Consider the following 20227-nt stretch of genomic DNA (forward strand, 5'->3'; position numbering starts at 1 on the left):
TGCACAAAATACACAAAACTAGACAAAAAACAGAAGCAAAAGCAGTGATGAATCATGGCCTATGTGTACTAATATTTCACAAATTTAAATTATAATTCAACCCGTCAGCCCACACAACCTACCCAACCTCTCTACTGGAGAGAACAAAAGAAATGGGTTTTCAAATGAATGTCTCGTACAACATCAGGAAAAAATATTCTTCTATTATTTCAGGAGCAAATATGGTAAAACCAGTTAAATTCTGTGGGACCGGCCAACTACCTTATGTGTATGGGGTGCTTCCTAACTCTCCCCTGATAGATGTGATTGGAAGAATCAGGCATGGTGAATTTCAACAAGTCCAATCCTCTTTGTTCATGGAGAAAAGCATCCAACAGAACTTACTGTCAGTGAATTATTTCCCTCTCGCCATTGAGCACATATAAAACTTTTGAACTTTGTGTGCTTTGTATGGGTGGCTGGGAGGAATAGTAGTCGTTTCCAACTTGCATTCCCTTGAGTTGAGCTATTGGTGGGTACCACATCCTACAATGTGGCCAATGTTTCTGTAATTAATAGGAGCAGACTAGTAAACATTCTTCAGAGACGTTCTCCACAGGACGTCCTCTACACCTCTCCAAACAGGATGTGACCAAGGTCCAGGAGGACTAAAACATTGGCCATTTTGCAAAATGTAGTACTCCTAAACATGACAAGCTGAGACATCAATAAGTATTATGGTCTTTCCCATGTTGGTATATCCATCCTACCACCGTGCAGCATCATCCATGTAGGATACCGTTCACAAACTCTCATCAACTATTGAGGTTTTATGATTAGTTCTAGATCGGCTCACAATCACATTTTTTGCATGACTTAGGTAAGATATTAGCATAGAAATATGAAGTAACTCATTAGGTCACATGAATTTAGCATGTACCAGATGCACTTGTTTTAGCCATTGGCTCTTGTCTATTGGTTAACTATGAAGATATCACCTATTGTGTTGCATATCACTTACCAGTGGTGCACTGTACATAACAGAGAAGAGGACCTATGGCAAAGATCAAAACAGGCTCTTTAATATCGTTCTGAGTATTGCCACGAAAAATAAGGGGTTTGCTGTCTTCTCTAACTCTTGGGCAAATCCAACCGATTTCAATGCAATTTCTTTGGAAATTGGAATACATCCTACTGAAGCCCTAAGGGCTATTTATGTGGCATGGACACACTTGCAAGTAACCGCATATATGTACTTTGCTAGTTTTTCAGGATACCAGATGTAGATAAATTGGGATGTGTTATGATAGGCTAAAGCTTGGGGACAGAGATAAAAATGAAGATTTGGATTTATAACCCAAAGCGAGCCAAACAATTGTGAAGATGTCCACTGTAAGTGGTATAGGTCATTGTTTGCACTCAGTGTCAGGTTCACCACCTTCCTCGTCTTTGCATTTGACCTCCTATCTTTACTGTCTCCCTATGGAAATGAGTGATTTGTAGATAATTAGAATTCTCCCTTACTGTGTCACTCACTCTCTCCGCAAAGCCGTAAATCAGTAACCACAAAAACCACTTAACTCACATACAAATTATGCTAAATCTCTTAAAACTGTGGTTTCCCAACTTTAAACCCCTCTGATTTGGGAGACGAAAAAATAATTTAAACTCTGGTATTTTTTTCCAAAGTCGCTTTTTATTAGAAAGAAAGGTTATTAACTAAAACGGAATAACAGGGTCTTCTTTTGCATTACATTTAATTTCGTAGCGGATTTAACATACAGCAATCGCCGAAAATCAGCAAACATATAAACGTTAAAAAAATATATATATTTGCATATTTCTGTAAAAGGAGTGATTTCTGCTCTCTATTTTTATTCCGGAAGTATATGATAAATGGAGTTTGTTTGTGTAATGACTGCGCACCTGCCATTCATCACATATGCCAATTAGCATAGATTATCGATTCTATATTTGCATAAGCATTTATAGACTGACCCATTAGGCTTGCACTTGCTTAGGTCTCTGTTCACAGGGAAAAAATGCAAATCCAAGGAAGCCATCTCAGTCTTATGAATATCTATGTTGTTTATTATGCTCTCCGTAATCAGAGTTCTAATTTTGAAGCCTCAGCAGAAATGAGATATGTTGATAAAAAAGACTACGTTGATAAATTATAAAGGTAAGCCTTAATGAACAGTGGGGAGAATTATCTTTGCCATTTGGGGTAATGGCAAAAAAAAAATAAAAATACAAAAATAGAAGATACCAATTTTTCTTTCTGCCAAATGCCTTGATTTAATAATTTGTTTTCCAATTCTTGCAGAAATGCAAACACAAGATGTCTCATTAAATTAGCTTACTGGTTGGAATACAAGTAGAGCCTGTGCATCTTTTGTCCAGAATGCTCTAACTAAGGTCTTCGCTATCTTCGCGCTTCTCTTATTTACACATCGCCTTGGACACTTCTCCCTGATACAGTATGTAAATTATTCTGGTTAAAACTAAATGCTAAAGTCTACACTATTAGTCTTCCACTTCATGATCTCCACATGGGGCTGTTAGAGGGATAATGTACCATACAATATACGGTTTACTTTTAATTAATAGGAAAAAAATGTGAAATGAATATTAAATGTTGCCTAATGTGAAAGAGAAGCGAGAGAAGCGATAGAGAGTTGAAATCAGTATGGTGGATATTTTTGTATATTCTGGAGTTATTTAGCATTACAATAAAGCAAAGGCTTTTTTTTTTTTTTTTTTTTTTTTTAAGTCTGCAATTATATTTTCAAAAAGAAGGTCAGAAAAATGGTAGAAATAAAAGAAAAAGAATCCGGGAAGAGAGTTAGGATGTCTATGTGTGGACACGGAGCTATCTGTCAAAGTTGACAACCATGTTAGTTTATCTTCTTCTGTATCAAAAGAGCAGAACTGTTGGGTGAACTCATTCAGATGTAATCCAGTGCCGTGCCCCAGATCAGTGGAGATACAAATTTCACTTTTGTATCTGAAGTATAATTTTAATTTTAGTTATCTGACCAGAACGTGGAAGGTTTTGCAGATTCTTTACTGATATTAATAATTCTAAACATGGTCTATAAAAAAATGTATAATAAATGAAATTTGTACAAAATGGGCCAAAGAATTGTATGCATTCTGGATTTCAAAAAGAAGGTAATTGTAGTGATATTGAAACTTTTTTATAGTGCAAATTATGAAAACATTTTTCTATTTGAATAACCAACAAGCTTAGACTGGCCAATGAGCATGGCTGACGATCCTCCGATGGGCCCATCCAGGACTGCCACCAGGAAATTCAGGGCACCATACAGGCAACATTTTTGGGCCCCCATGAGATTCTGCCCAGGCTCCACCCCAGCTCCGCATCCACCCCTCAAACCTTCCACAGTCCCTCCACCCACTCTTGGAAAAACTCAACTTCTGCTCCACGTCCTCATCAATCACACATTAACAGTTCCCATCAAACACCATATCACACACATAACCATCAGCTTTTGTTTTGGAAAAAATGATTTTTTAAGCCACCACCAGGACAAGGTAGACTATTTTGGCCGGACCCTACTCTATTCTAACCTATTAACCATTTCTTAAAATATCCAATTCTCTTTTTCAATATATATATATTTTTTTCTTTAAGATAATGTGTCACATCCCTTTTTCAAAATGATCAATAATACCATATACAAGGGACAAATACCATCACATCATGACCAGATCACATATTACCACCATAGAGTGACGGAATAATACAATATACAGGGACAAATACTGCTACACCATGACCAGAACACATATCACCACCACATAGTGAACAAACAATACCATATACAAGGGACAAAAACTGCCACACTATGACCAGACTACATGTTACCAAAACATAGTGACCGAATAATACCACATGCAAGGGACAAATACTATCACACCATGGCCGGACCACACATACAGTGTATAGTGTATGTTCACAGGGACTCAGCAGTGGCATTACACACAGGAGCTCTGCATATAGTATATAGTGTACAGGTAATACAGTGATCACCAGTGATATTATACACAGGAGCTCTGCATATATTGTCAGTGTACAAGTAATATAGTGATCACCAGTGACATTACACACAGTAGTTTTGTATATAGTGTCAGTGTACAGATAATACAGTGATCAAAAGTGACATTATGCACAGGAGCTCTGTACATAGTATACAGTATATAGTGTCAGTGTACAGGTAACACACTCACTCACCGGTGACATTATACACAGGAGCTCTGTAAATATTGTTAGTGTACATATAATACAGTGATCACCAGTGACATTATACACAGGAGCTCTGCATATAGTATATAGTGCACAGGTAATGCAATGATCACCAGTGACATTACACACAGAAGCTCTGCATATAGTATATAGTGTACAATAATACAGTGATCACCAGTGACATTATACACAGGAGTTCTGCATATAGTATATAGTGTACAGGTAATACAATGATCACCAGTGACATTACTCACAGGAGCTTTGCATATATTATATAGTGTACAGGTAATACAATGATCACCAGTGACATTACACACAGGAGCTCTGCATATAGTATATAATGTACAAGTAATACAGTGATCACCAGTGACATTATACACAGGAGCTCTGCATATAGTATATAGTGTACAGGTAATACAATGATCACCAGTGACATTACACACAGGAGCTCTGCATATAGTATATAGTGTACAGGTAATACAGTGATCACCAGTGACATTATATACAGGAGCTCTCTATATATTGTCAGAGTACAAGTAATATAGTGATCACCAGCAGTTACATTACACACAGTACCTTTGTATATAGTGTCAGTGTACAGATAATACAGTGATCACCAGTAACATTATACACAGGAGAGCTGTACATAGTATACAGTATATTTTGTCAGTGTACAAGTAATATAGTGATTACCAGTGACATTGCACATGGTAGCTCTGTATATAGCGTTAGTGTACAGATAATAGAGTGATCACCAGTGATATTACACACATGAGCTCTCTAGATAGTGTACAGTGTATAGCGTATGTGCGCAGGGACTCACCAGTGACATTATACACATGATCTCTTTATATACTATACAGTGTATAGTGTCATTGTACAGGTAACACACTCACTCAACTGTGACATTATATACAGGAGCTCTGTAAATAGTGTTAGTGTACAGATAATACAGTGATCACCAAGGATATTATACACAGGAGCTCTGTATGTAGTGTCAGTGTACAGGTAATAGAGTGAAGGCAGACCGCCATCACTACTTCCAGCCGCAGAAAATAACACAGTTATCTAGAGCACCGCTTCTAGAGCACATTCTCTACTTTTTCTCCAACTTCTACACTATGCCAGAAGAAGAAAAAAGCCACACAGCCGCCTCTGCACAGTAACAGAACTCCCCTTCAATTCATGCTTTGCTCTCACACACCCTCAATTCATCATCAATTGCTTTCCCACACATTTAAGTCATCACCATTTGCTGTTCCCCATCAACCGGTCTCAATTCATCGACATTTGCTGTATCCCATCCCCCAGTCTCAATTCATCATTTGCTGTGCTTCATCTCCCAGTCTCAATTTATCATTATTTACTGTCCCCCACCACCAGTCTCAATTCATAGTCATTTACTGTACCCCATCACCCGGTCTCAATTCATTTGAATTTACTGTATCCCATCTTGCAGTCTCAATTCATCATTTGCAGTACCCCATCTCACAGTCTCAATTTATCACTATTTACTCTCCCCCACCCTCAAGTCATCACCATTTGCTGAACCCCATCCCCCAGTCTCAATTCATAATCATTTGCTGCTCCTCACCCCCGTGTCAATTCATAATCATTTGCTGTACCCTATCCCCTAGTCTCAATTCATAATCATTTGCTGTACCCCATCCCCCAGTCTCAAGTCATCATTATTTGTTGTACTGCACCCCCAGTCTCAATTCATCATTTTTTGCTGTTCTGCACCACCAATCTCAGTTCACCATCATTTGCTCTACTCCACCCCCAGTCTCAAGTCATCATTATTTACTGTACCCATCCCCATCCCCAGCATCAATTCATTATTTGCTGTGCCCCAGATAAGCGGATCTGACGAAATTTGAATGAGCGAAATCATGCAGATTTTACAGGAAATTCAATTTCTAGAGAAGTTATTCTACTGAAATTGAATGCTCCCTATTATGCTCTTTCCAGACTGCAGAGCATAATAAGCACAAGATGTAAAAAGAAAATATAGCTACTCTCACCGCTCACCTTTCCGCTCCCGCTGTCAGGTTATCCGCGCCTCCATCACGTTGCATTTTCAGTACACTGTTCACTCTAGACAGGTGCTTCCAGGTGCGAGCAGTCCCCAGAGGTCACTGCACATGTGCAGTGAGCTTCGGTCCCGCTTGCAGCCAAAATTCCTGGACCAGAGTGAACACCAGCCTGGACTTCCAGATGCAGGCTCCTAAGGTAACTGCGCATGCGCAGTGAACTCTGGGGACTACTCACAGCTGGAATTCCTAGCCTAGAGTGAACACCGGGCTAAAGATATGGTGCGACAGAGGCACGGAGGACTGGACAGCAGGCAGGTAGCAGTGAGGGGCTGGTAGGAATGGTGAGGTATGTTTTTTTTCTTTATAACCTTTTGACATCCTTTCACTCTTCACCAAGATAGCAGCCGCAACATAGTATTTACAAATTTGTTAAAAAAAGTAACCCGTGTGAAGAACTGTAGAATAGAGATGAGCAGATCTGATGAAATTTAAATTCACCAGACAGCATGAATTCTTATTTGAAATTCAATTAAAAGCTGAATTATTTTCTTTTAATTGAATGTACCTTATCAAGTACTGGGGCCTCTCTAGACCACAAAGCATAATAAAGATGGGAGGTAAAACACAAAAACAAAAAATTACCTCATCATTCACCTGTCTGACCATCTGGTCTAAAATGAAGACACCAGAGATGTCGGGAAGAGAAGACGTGGGAAACTAGACGGCAGGCAGGTAGTCATTGGGTGCAGCCTGAAAGGTGAGGGGTGAATTTTTTTAAACCCTTTTCCCGAAATTTTGCTTAATTTGTATGGAGCAAATAACAAGTATTCTATTTTCTGAAGAACAAAGATTACTGGCAAATTTGAATAGAGTTCAATTCCTCTCAGATACATTTGCTCAACTCTACCGTAGAAAATTACTGACAACAAAATTAGAACCCGAATAGTTCCCATTTTCTGCAGGTGAAATAAGACCATAAGGAATGAGTCAGTTATTTTAGGGAGCTTAGTTTTCTCCAAGAAATTACTCAGTGTGACATCTCAATTCGTTGTTTTTTTCCAATGAATTCACTCTACCTTGTATTTATGTTTTAGATTGACTATTTTCTATTCAGTTATTTTACATATACAGATGGAGCAAATCTGTGAGTGTGAATGCCGGAGACCTTAAAGGGAGATTTTTAGCTCACAAAGTGATGACATATTGTTATTATGATTGGTGATGGTTTGACCTCTTGGACCCTTATTCATCAGGAGAATGATTGGGACCCAGCCCTTCTATTGGGGAGGATTTATAGAGGATAGATCCCTACGAATCATAAGGGGATATCTGTTGTGATTTTGCTTTTTGCTCCCTCTAGTGGTCATTAGTGATTTGACTCTGGAGCTTCTGTCTTTTCCTATATCCTCACCTGGGCCGTTAGTTCAGGGGCGTTGCTATATAAGCTCCCTGGACCTTCAGTTCAATGCCTGGCATCGTTGAAATCAGAGCTAATCTGTTGTGCTCTTGTCCTATGATCCTGGTTCCTGTATTTCAAGCTAAGTCTGCTTCCTTGCTTTTTGCTTTTGTTTTGTTTGGTATTTTTGTCCAGCTTGTTCCTATCTGTATCCTGACCTTTGCTGGAAGCTCTAGGGGGCTGGTGTTCTCCCCCCGGACCGTTAGACGGTTTGGGGGTTCTTGAATCTCCAGCGTGGATTTTTATAGGGTTTTTGTTGACCAGATAAGTTATCTTGCTATATTCTGCTATTAGTAAGCTGGCCTCTCTTTGCTGAACCTGGTTCATTTCTGTGTTTGTCATTTCCTCTTACCTCACCGTTATTATTTGTGGGGGGCTTGTATCTTGCTTTGGGGTCCCTTTCTCTGGAGGCAAGAGAGGTCTTTGTTTTCTTCTCCTAGGGGTAGTTAGATTCTCCGGCTGGCGCGAGTCATCTAGCGATCACCGTAGGCATGATCCCCGGCTACTTCTAGTGTTGGCGTTAGGAGTAGCTATTTGGTCAACCCAGTTACCACAGCCTATGAGCTGGATTTTTGAATCTCGCAGACTTACACGTTCCTCTGAGACCCTGTCCACTGGGGTCATAAGAGTATGCCAGGCCAGTATTAAATGTTTAATGCATTGCAGAAGTGGGATTATAAGAAAGAAAATTTTGAGGTTTTTTTTTCCCTCTCTCATTTTTTTTTTTTTTTTCTTTTCCCCTTTACCTCAGAGTGGCTTAAGCTTGCTGCAGACATGAATGTCCAGACCTTGATTACAATTGTGGACCAGCTTGCCGCTCGTGTGCAGGGTATACAAGATTATGTTACCAGAAATCCTAGGTCTGAACCCAAGATTCCGATTCCTGAACTGTTTTCAGGAGACCGATTTAAGTTTAGGAATTTCAGGAATAATTGTAAATTGTTTTTGTCCCTGAAACCTTGTTCGTCTGGAGACTCTGCTCAACAAGTAAAAATTGTTATTTCATTCTTACGGGGTGACCCTCAAGATTGGGCTTTTTCGTTGGCGCCAGGAGATCCGGCATTGGCTGATATTGATGCGTTTTTTCTGGCGCTCGGTTTACTTTATAAGGAACCCAATCTTGAGATTCAGGCAGAGAAAGCCTTGCTGGCTATGTCTCAGGGCCAGGACGAGGCTGAGGTGTATTGCCAAAAATTTCGGAAATGGTCCGTGCTGACACATTGGAACGAGTGTGCACTGGCCGCTAATTTTAGAAATGGCCTTTCTGAGGCCATTAAGAATGTTATGGTGGGTTTTCCCATTCCCACAGGTCTGAATGATACCATGTCCCTGGCTATTCAAATTGACCGGCGGTTGCGGGAGCGCAAAACCGCAAATTCCCTCATGTTGTTGTCTGAACAGACACCTGATGTGATGCAATGTGATAGAAAAACCGCAAATTCCCTCATGGTGTTGTCTGAACGGACACCTGATTTGATGCAATGTGATAGAATCCTGACTAGAAATGAGAGGAAAATTCATAGACGCCGGAATGGCTTGTGCTACTACTGTGGTGATTCTACACATGTTATCTCAGCATGCTCTAAACGTATATCTAAGGTTGTTAGTCCTGTCACCGTTGGTAATTTGCATCCTAAGTTTACTCTGTCTGTAACTTTGATTTGCTCACTGTCATCTTATCCTGTCATGGCGTTTGTAGATTCAGGTGCTGCCCTGAGTCTTATGGATCTCTCATTTGCTAAGCGCTGTGGTTTTATTCTTGAACCATTAGAAAATCCTATCCCTCTTAGGGGTATTGATGCTACGCCATTAGCAGAAAATAAACCGCAGCATTGGACACAGGTTACCATGTGCATGACTCCTGAACACCGCGAGGTGATACGTTTTCTCGTTCTACATAAAATGCATGATTTGGTTGTTTTGGGGCTGCCATGGTTACAGACCCATAATCCAGTCCTTGACTGGAAGGCTATGTCAGTGTCTAGTTGGGGCTGTCGTGGTATTCATGAGGATTCCCTGCCTGTGTCTATTGCTTCTTCTACGCCTTCGGAAGTTCCGGAGTATTTGTCTGATTATCAGGATGTCTTTAGCGAGTCCAGGTCCAGTGCATTGCCTCCTCATAGGGAATGTGACTGTGCAATAGATTTGATTCCAGGCAGTACATTTCCTAAGGGAAGACTGTTTAATCTGTCGATACCTGAACATACCGCTATGCGTTCATATATCAAGGAGTCTCTGGAGAAAGGACACATCCGTCCGTCTTCTTCCCCTCTTGGTGAGGGATTCTTTTTTGTGGCTAAAAAGGACGGATCTTTGAGGCCTTGTATTGACTATCGGCTTTTAAATAAGATCACTGTCAAATTTCAGTATCCTTTGCCGCTGTTGTCTGACTTGTTTGCCCGGATTAAAGGTGCCAAGTGGTTTACCAAGATAGACCTTCGTGGTGCGTACAACCTTGTGCGCATTAAGCAAGGGGATGAATGGAAAACCGCATTCAATACGCCCGAAGGTCATTTTGAGTACTTGGTGATGCCTTTTGGGCTCTCTAATGCCCCTTCAGTTTTTCAGTCCTTTATGCATGACATTTTCCGGAACTATCTGGATAAATTTTTGATCGTTTATCTGGATGATATTCTGTTTTTTTCTGATGATTGGGACTTGCATGTGGAGCAGGTCAGGATGGTCTTTAAAATTTTGCGTGAAAATTCTTTGTTTGTCAAGGGCTCAAAGTGTCTTTTTGGTGTACAGAAGGTTCCCTTTTTGGGGTTCATTTTTTCCCCTTCTGCTGTGGAGATGGACCCAGTCAAGGTCCGAGCTATTCTTGATTGGACTCAGCCCTCGTCAGTTAAGAGTCTTCAGAAGTTCTTGGGTTTCGCTAACTTCTACCGTCGTTTTATCGCTAACTTTTCTAGCATTGTGAAACCTTTGACGGATATGACCAAGAAGGGCTCCGATGTGGTTAATTGGGCTCCTGCTGCCGTGGAGGCTTTCCAGGAGTTGAAACGTCGGTTTACTTCGGCGCCTGTTTTGTGCCAGCCTGATGTCTCGCTTCCCTTTCAGGTTGAGGTGGATGCTTCAGAAATTGGAGCAGGGGCCGTTTTGTCGCAGAGAGGCCCTGGTTGCTCTGTTATGAGACCTTGCGCCTTTTTCTCTAGGAAGTTTTCGCCTGCGGAGCGAAATTATGATGTGGGCAATCGGGAGTTGTTGGCCATGAAATGGGCATTTGAGGAGTGGCGTCATTGGCTCGAGGGTGCTAAGCATCGTGTGGTGGTCTTGACTGATCACAAAAATCTGATGTATCTCGAGTCTGCTAAACGCCTGAATCCTAGACAGGCCCGCTGGTCATTGTTTTTCTCCCGTTTTGACTTTGTTGTCTCGTATTTACCAGGTTCAAAAAATGTGAAGGCCGATGCTCTTTCCAGGAGCTTTGTGCCTGATGCTCCTGGAGTCGCTGAACCTGTTGGTATTCTTAAGGATGGTATTATCTTGTCAGCTATTTCTCCAGATCTGCGACGTGTGTTGCAGAGATTTCAGGCTGATAGGCCTGATTCTTGTCCACCTGACAGACTGTTTGTGCCTGATAAGTGGACCAGCAGAGTCATTTACAAGGTTCATTCCTCGGTGTTGGCAGGTCACCCAGGAATTTTTGGCACCAGAGATCTGGTGGCCAGATCCTTTTGGTGGCTTTCCTTGTCTAGGGATGTGCGGTCATTTGTACAGTCCTGTGGGACTTGTGCTCGAGCTAAGCCTTGCTGTTCTCGTGCCAGCGGGTTGCTCTTGCCCTTGCCTGTCCCTAAGAGACCTTGGACACATATCTCCATGGATTTCATTTCTAATCTTCCGGTGTCTCAAGGCATGTCTGTTATCTGGGTGATATGTGATCGCTTCTCCAAGATGGTCCATTTGGTTCCTTTGCCTAAGCTGCCTTCCTCTTCCGATCTGGTTCCTGTGTTTTTCCAGAACGTGGTTCGTTTGCACGGCATCCCTGAGAATATTGTGTCAGACAGAGGATCCCAGTTCGTTTCCAGATTCTGGCGATCCTTTTGTAGTAGGATGGGCATTGACTTGTCGTTTTCGTCTGCTTTCCATCCTCAGACTAATGGACAGACGGAGCGAACTAATCAGACTTTGGAGGCTTATTTGAGGTGTTTTGTCTCTGCTGATCAGGACGATTGGGTGACCTTCTTGCCGTTGGCTGAGTTTGCCCTTAATAATCGGGCTAGTTCCGCCACCTTGGTTTCGCCGTTTTTCTGCAACTCTGGTTTCCACCCTCGTTTTTCTTCGGGTCATGTGGAACCTTCTGACTGCCCTGGGGTGGATTCTGTGGTGGATAGGTTGCAGCGGATCTGGAATCTTGTGGTGGACAACTTGAAGTTGTCACAGGAGAGGGCTCAGCGCTTTGCCAACCGCCGCCGCGGTGTGGGTCCCCGACTACGTGTTGGGGATTTGGTGTGGCTTTCTTCCCGCTTTGTTCCTATGAAGGTTTCCTCTCCCAAATTTAAACCTCGTTTTATTGGTCCTTACAAGATATTGGAAATCCTTAATCCTGTATCCTTTCGCCTGGATCTTCCTGTGTCGTTTGCTATCCACAACGTGTTTCATAGGTCCTTGTTGCGGCGGTACGTTGTGCCTGTGGTTCCTTCTGCTGAGCCTCCTGCTCCGGTGTTGGTTGAGGGCGAGTTGGAGTACGTGGTGGAGAAGATCTTGGATTCTCGTCTCTCCAGGCGGAGGCTTCAGTACCTGGTCAAGTGGAAGGGCTATGGTCAGGAAGATAATTCCTGGGTGGTCGCCTCTGATGTTCATGCGGCCGATTTAGTTCGTGCCTTTCACGCCGCTCGTCCTGATCGCCCTGGTGGTCGTGGTGAGGGTTCGGTGACCCAACACTAAGGGGGGGGTACTGTTGTGATTTTGCTTTTTGCTCCCTCTAGTGGTCATTAGTGATTTGACTCTGGAGCTTCTGTCTTTTCCTATATCCTCACCTGGGCCGTTAGTTCAGGGGCGTTGCTATATAAGCTCCCTGGACCTTCAGTTCAATGCCTGGCATCGTTGAAATCAGAGCTAATCTGTTGTGCTCTTGTCCTATGATCCTGGTTCCTGTATTTCAAGCTAAGTCTGCTTCCTTGCTTTTTGCTTTTGTTTTGTTTGGTATTTTTGTCCAGCTTGTTCCTATCTGTATCCTGACCTTTGCTGGAAGCTCTAGGGGGCTGGTGTTCTCCCCCCGGACCGTTAGACAGTTTGGGGGTTCTTGAATCTCCAGCGTGGATTTTTATAGGGTTTTTGTTGACCAGATAAGTTATCTTGCTATATTCTGCTATTAGTAAGCTGGCCTCTCTTTGCTGAACCTGGTTCATTTCTGTGTTTGTCATTTCCTCTTACCTCACCGTTATTATTTGTGGGGGGCTTGTATCTTGCTTTGGGGTCCCTTTCTCTGGAGGCAAGAGAGGTCTTTGTTTTCTTCTCCTAGGGGTAGTTAGATTCTCCGGCTGGCGCGAGTCATCTAGCGATCACCGTAGGCATGATCCCCGGCTACTTCTAGTGTTGGCGTTAGGAGTAGCTATTTGGTCAACCCAGTTACCACAGCCTATGAGCTGGATTTTTGAATCTCGCAGACTTACACGTTCCTCTGAGACCCTGTCCACTGGGGTCATAACAGATATCCTATCCTAGTAATTAAATCCCTTTCAGATGAGTGTCATCTCATTGGTGGCCTTCCAATCTGCAGCTTGAAAATAGGGTTGGGTATCAGTGGGTGGAGGATCTAGGAAATATATCAAGACATTGGATCAAAAATTTTGTGGAGTGCCTAGTTTGTATAAATAACTTTTAAACTATATTATATTATATTCATTCTACAGCCAACAAAACATAAAAACTACAAAATGTATTAATGCCTAAGTACAAAACCAGTTATCCATATGGACACACGGAGACACTGGTGACTCGTGATGTTTTTCATAATCTTCTTCCTCTCCTTACAAAGAGTGAAATAATTAGCTTCCGTGAAAATTACTAATATTACCTCTCTACTATAGTAGATTTTCCAAGCCTAATAGTCAATTGACTAAAAAATGTAAAAAATTTGCATTAATGACAACAGTTTACAAAAAGGAACCAACTTACGTTATTAATGAAACGTGTTGTTTTCAAGATCGGAATCAATTCCAGATCTAGAATTTTCTCTTGACTGCAGATCTGACTTCCTTGCGGGTATCAATGTAGTTGACGGAGCCTACATAAAGGTAATTAATAAGACTTCAAAAAAATGTCATATGAATGCTGAATCTGAAACATCTGCATAATACTGTACCTCTCTGACATTAATATAATGTGCATGGTTATTCACCTAATGACGGATGAAATATGTCCATTACACTCTGACAACCTTGGCAAGAAGCAAGTGACTGCTTAAATATTTAAATAGATAAAGCAAACATAACCATAAATATTATATAATCACTCAACCATACATGCAACCAAAAATATTAAAAAGGCATGCACTCAACCATAATATAAAGACCCGAGTATAAATATTCAACTTTAAGTGTTATATTGGTACTCAACCAAAAAGCAGGAACTAAACTATAAAGCTTTAAAGGATACAAGTCAACCATAAGTATAATATAGACACTTAACCATAAAATGAATTTTCAACTATAAATATTCCATAGAAAGTCATCCATAAGTATTATATAAGAATTCAACCACAAATATTATGCAGAGACTCAAGCCTAAAATATTAGATAGGGGGGACTCAACCATAAGTGTTATACTAGTACTAAACTATCCATTTTCCATAGAGATGAGTCAACCATAAGTATTATACTAGTACTACAATATCCATTTTCCATAGAGACGAGTCAACCATAAGTATTATACTAGTACTAAACTATCTACTTTCTATAGAGACGAGTCAACCATAAGTATACAAGTACTAAACTGTCCATTTTCCATAGAGACGAGTCAACAATAAGTATTATACTAGTACTAAACTATCCATTTTCCATAGAGACGAGTCAATCATTAGCATTATACCAGTACTAAACTATCCATTTTCCATAGACGAGTCAATCATAAGTATTATACTAGTACTAAACTATCTATTTTCTATAGAGACTAGTCAACCATAAGTATTATACTAGTACTAAACTATCCATCTTCCATAGAGACGAGTCAACCATAAGTATTATACTAGTACTAAACTATCCATCTTCCATAGAGACGAGTCAACAATAAGTATTATACTAGTACTAAACTATCCATTTTCCATAGAGACGAGTCAACAATAAGTATTATACTAGTGCTAAACTATCCATTTTCCATAGAGACAAGTCAACCATAATTATTAGAAAGTAGGGTTGAGCGAAACGGATCGGACATTTTCACAAATCGCCGACTTTCAGCAAAGTCGGGTTTCATGAAACCCGACCCGATCCCACTGTGGGATCGGCCATGCAGTGGGCGATCTTCGCGCCAAAGTCGCGTTTCATATGACTCTTTCCCCGCCATTTTTCAGCCAATGAAGGAGTGTGGGCAGCGTGATGTATGTTATACATGAGTAATTGCACATTGGCACTCAGTGGCTTATTTTACCTTTACTATTTATGCTATTTATGGAATTTTTTTGCTCTGGGCTACCCACCTCTTGTCCTGTGTCTTGAATCTTTCACCCGTCATTATTGGATTTTAATATGTATATGCAGTATATTTAAATAAAATTTACATCTATTTTATTTTGTGGCCTTGGTGTGAAGGTTTATTTTTTTGGTGTTTTTGTATGCCCCCTTCATGGCAGTTTACTAGGGATATTTATAGGAGTTGGTTCTACTTGAAATTATTGCATTACCCTCACAATTTTACTTATGCTTTTATATAATAATAAACTGGGTAATTTGTTGGATGAATGATGAGATGCTGCGGATTTTTTGTACATAGTGGATCAAATGTATTGGTCCAACTACTGCTTATGTTGAGGGATAAATTGGTTTCTCTTATACAGGGGCCTACCGGGGAATTGACCTGATTCCCTATGGGCCAGTCCGAGTCTGTATACTGACTGCTTTGAAGGTTACTTTGAGAGCTTGTGATCATTACCTCTGACTTCCGGATTGTCACAATCTGCAGTTACAAGATGGCAGAACGGGACAGGAGAGGTGCTGAGAAGAGCTGAAGACGGCAGCTGGTAAGTATAATACTATAGTCTGGAAACTTAGTTTATTATTGTTTTAGCTAATTGTGGTAACCTTTCAACACCATGTCACTTCAGGTCCAAAATTCTGTATTAAATAATTTTATCATAATCACCAGTTTAATACGACCTACTTTTCTTCATATCTATGGTTATCTCTAGGGGGAGCCGAAGAGAAACCTTCATGCTGTTTTATGATTGAACTCACTGTATGCAGTAAGCTCCTGTGCTCCACCTGGTGGTTACCAGAGGCAGAGATGCTTTTCACTTCACCTCTTTTTAGTTTGGTGCTTAATGGTAAAAGTGCCCTGACTGCTAAAAATATATATATTATATATATTAAGAAACAGAGACTTTAATTAAAAGTAAGGTTATTCACTTTAAACTTAAAAATCTAGTACTTGTTCTTATGGGCGTTTTTTTAAATTGGTCACTCCTGAGTGCATAGTACTCCGTGTGCTGCATTACATGAGCCCTCAGGTCTTTCAGGGTATGGTCTGTACCTACTGCAGATTGGAAAAATAAGCCAAAATGATAAAGTTATTATTTAAAGCACAAATACTAAAAAAAAAACTACCTAGCTAGTAAATATAAATAGTATTAACGTCTCCCAACAGAGTATCTCAAAACTATGTTTTTTTTTTTAAGTTGGTCACTTCTGAGTACATAGAACCCTATTGGGAGTATGAGACCTCGGATATTTTGAGAATATGGTTTGACACTATTGCAAATTGGAAAAATAAGCCAAAATGACAAAGTTATTATTTTACCCATTATCTACCAATGTCTTTTTTGGGGGACTCCTAATCTTTAGCTTCTAGCAACTAAGATTTTATATTTTTTATAATTAGGTCCAATTTTTTGTGTTGTGTTTGTAAAATGAAGGTTTTCAAAATAGGAAATCATGTCATTGTCATTCTTAAATGAATATTGGGACTCCCTTTTCTGAAAAATCTGTACTTATAAAAATTTTAATTTGGCAAGTAATGGGTTAAAACAAAAATACCAAAATAGCGACCTGCTTATTAAATGTAAATATTGTAAACGTCTCCCAACAGAGTATCTCAAAACCATGGTTTTTTTTGCATGGTTGGTAATTTCTGAGTGCATACAGTCCATGTGGTGCCTTATATGAGACCTCAGAATATGGGGTAGTACGGTCACTACTCCAAATTGGAAACATAAGCCAGATTGAAAAAGTTATTACTTAAAAAAAATACCAAACACGACCTAGTTATTATGGCAAGAAAACGGTGAGCAGCTCCATGCCACATGATATTGAGAAGGTATACAAAATGAAGCAAGGTTTAAAAAAAAAAAGACAATGGACCAAATGATTCCGAAAGAGAACCAAGAAATGTTGGAATGTTTGACACGGGTTCAACTACATTTTATGATAACCACTAATCTATGAACTTCATCGTGACACTCCAATGGATTTCTGTAATGGAACAATGCAATACCTTGTTGACTCACAAGATGGAGTACTCCAGGGCGCTCATTCATGAACCATCAATCATCATGGCAGCCGGCTGCCATTTAAGGTCACATCTTGTTTTTCAAACACCGGCTTAAAAATCACGCATTTAGAAGCATGAGCCCCTGCTTTTCTTTTTCTAAGTTTAGAGTCTCCATATTTTTATGCCTAATAAATGGATATAAACCTACATGCTAATGTCACCTTGATTTAAAACGTACATGAATGCTCCTGGTCGCATTTATATATCTGGTTTTATTGGTTCCTGTTATTTTCTTGTGTTACGATATCAAAGCAGCAATTTACAAATCATTTTTAGCTGCCTGTTTATATTGTAAAACTCACTGTAATATATAAAAAAGATAAAATCGTAATAATAATGCAAATATATCAACGCTTCGCTTTGCCCTACCAGGCGGCACCAATTTTTTTTTTTTCTTGTTTAATAAAATTAAAAAAATCTTCTAAGGAGACCTTTCTTCCAGAATTACAATTTCTTTTGTATGCTTAAATAAAATTCAGACAATTACATGAGTCCTCTGTGATTTTCTCCTTTGTTTGTCCAGCTCTATAATTATCGCTCAAATTGTTTAATATGACATAGGCCGGTCTGACGGTTTTCTTAGCTGGAATTATTTGGAGCGTTCTGTTTCAAGCGCTGCCTGTTTACTTAGCAATATTGAGCTTTGTCTAATGATATGTGCATAAGACAATGCTAAGTGGAACATCATCTGTTTACATCGGATTTGGCGATTAATGCATGTTAATTTTTAATTACACTGATTATATTAAGCATGCAGAGTTTTTCCTTTTCTTTTTAGCAGCATGCCCATCAAAAAGTCTGTTTCGGCGATGAACAAGACTGTTAACATTTATCAAAAGGGAATGTAGTTTTCTGTTACATAATGTTTGTAGTGACGTAACATTCAAAAGAATATAAAAAGCAAACCTAAAAATAAAATATTAGCGTATACTAAGACTAATGAGAAATATTAAGTATCAGAAAGGCAAATACTTAAAGTATACCTATTAATATACTGTATATATATATATATATATATATAATATATATATATATATATATATATATTAACCTGCAGATATGGGTAATCTGCAGGTTAATAATGTTCTGAAGCTGCCTGATGCCCACGCTGAGGCGTTTAGTCAAGGAGGTAGCGCCAGCGTGGGTTCTGTGTATAGAGAGAGGCAGCTGAATCTGTGCTCCCCGCACTGACTGACAGCTCACTCTGCATTAGAGCTGGCTGTCAGTCAGTGCCGGGGCATGGTTATAGCCGCCACTCTCTATACACAGAGTGGTGACTGAACACGCGTTGGCGCCACCCCAATGACTGAAACAGCGAACTTGCCGGGAGAAATAAACTTAATTTCTTCCTAAGTGCGGGGGTCTAAGTGCCAGCACTAGGAAGGAGCAGAACTCTATTAACCTGCGTATTAACCCCATATTTGCAGGTCAATAACATTTTTTCAAGTGATAGGTTCCCTTTAAATACATGAAAAAGAAATTTAGTAGCATTGCACCAATCCTGTTTCATTCCTCCTGTAAATGTATGAATATATCGCCAACTGGGCATTATCTTTCCCTATTATCAAGAGGCGTGGAACCCTACAAAGATTCCAATCATTGCTGTGTCAAACTGAGTAGGTACATTTCCTGAAAAATTTGAGCCAGACACACCACTCACAAGGAGGTATAATATAAAAATATAAATTTTATTGAGAAGTATATGACACAAAAATTCATAAAAATCATGAATGACACACATAGAGTAAGAGGAAAAGAGTATACTCAAGTAAACCACACATGGTAGAGCGGAAAAGCTAGTGGGCTATGGGATAGTGCAAATACTATATTACAAAAAATCTATCCTGAAAATGATAGTAATTTGCAAGTGCTTAATATATCAGATCATAAAGTGCCAATAGTGCAAAGCAGGATATCATATACAGGATTTACAACATACCCATATCAAAATGAAGTGCCCATCCACAGTACCGCAAATGTCAATTTAGACTAGAGCTCCATGATGACGCGTGTCACATGATATTGAAATCATGGTGTCACGTTGCAACCTGCAATCTATCATGACTGGTCGCAAGATGCCCTTGACACACTTACCATAGACTTCATCGCAAATCACACATGGCTCTCTGTTGCCCCAGCTTTCTTCATATGTGAAGCACAAAATAGGAATCCGGCTTTCCATGTGTGCAATAAGTATAGTTTTATCCAAATAAACCTAACGTTTTGGTAAAACAATAAGACCTTGCTCAGTCGGATTCCAAAGAAGTAGATTGGGCAGTGACTAGTGTTGAGCGATACCGTCCGATACTTGAAAGTATCGGTATCGGAAAGTATCGGCCGATACCGGCAAAGTATCGGATCCAATCCGATACCGATACCCGATACCAATACAAGTCAATGGGACTCAAGTATCGGACGGTATTCCTGATGGTTCCCAGGGTCTGAAGGAGAGGAAACTCTCCTTCAGGCCCTGGGATCCATATAAATGTGTAAAAGAAAGAATTAAAATAAAAAATATCGCTATACTCACCTGTCCGACGCAGCCTGGACCTCAGCGAGGGAACCGGCAGCGTTGTTTGTTTAAAATTCGCGCTTTTACTTGGTTACGTGAAGTCCCGGCTTGTGATTGGTCAGGGCGGCCATGTTGCCGGGACGCGGACCAATCACAGCAAGCCGTGACGAAATTACGTCACGGCTTGCTGTGATTGGTCCGCGTCCCGGCAACATGGCCGCCATTAACCAATCACAAGCCGTGACGTCACGGGAGGCTGGACACGTGCG

Source organism: Ranitomeya variabilis, chromosome 7 (assembly GCF_051348905.1).
Source record: "Ranitomeya variabilis isolate aRanVar5 chromosome 7, aRanVar5.hap1, whole genome shotgun sequence".
Lineage (NCBI taxonomy): Eukaryota > Metazoa > Chordata > Amphibia > Anura > Dendrobatidae > Ranitomeya > Ranitomeya variabilis.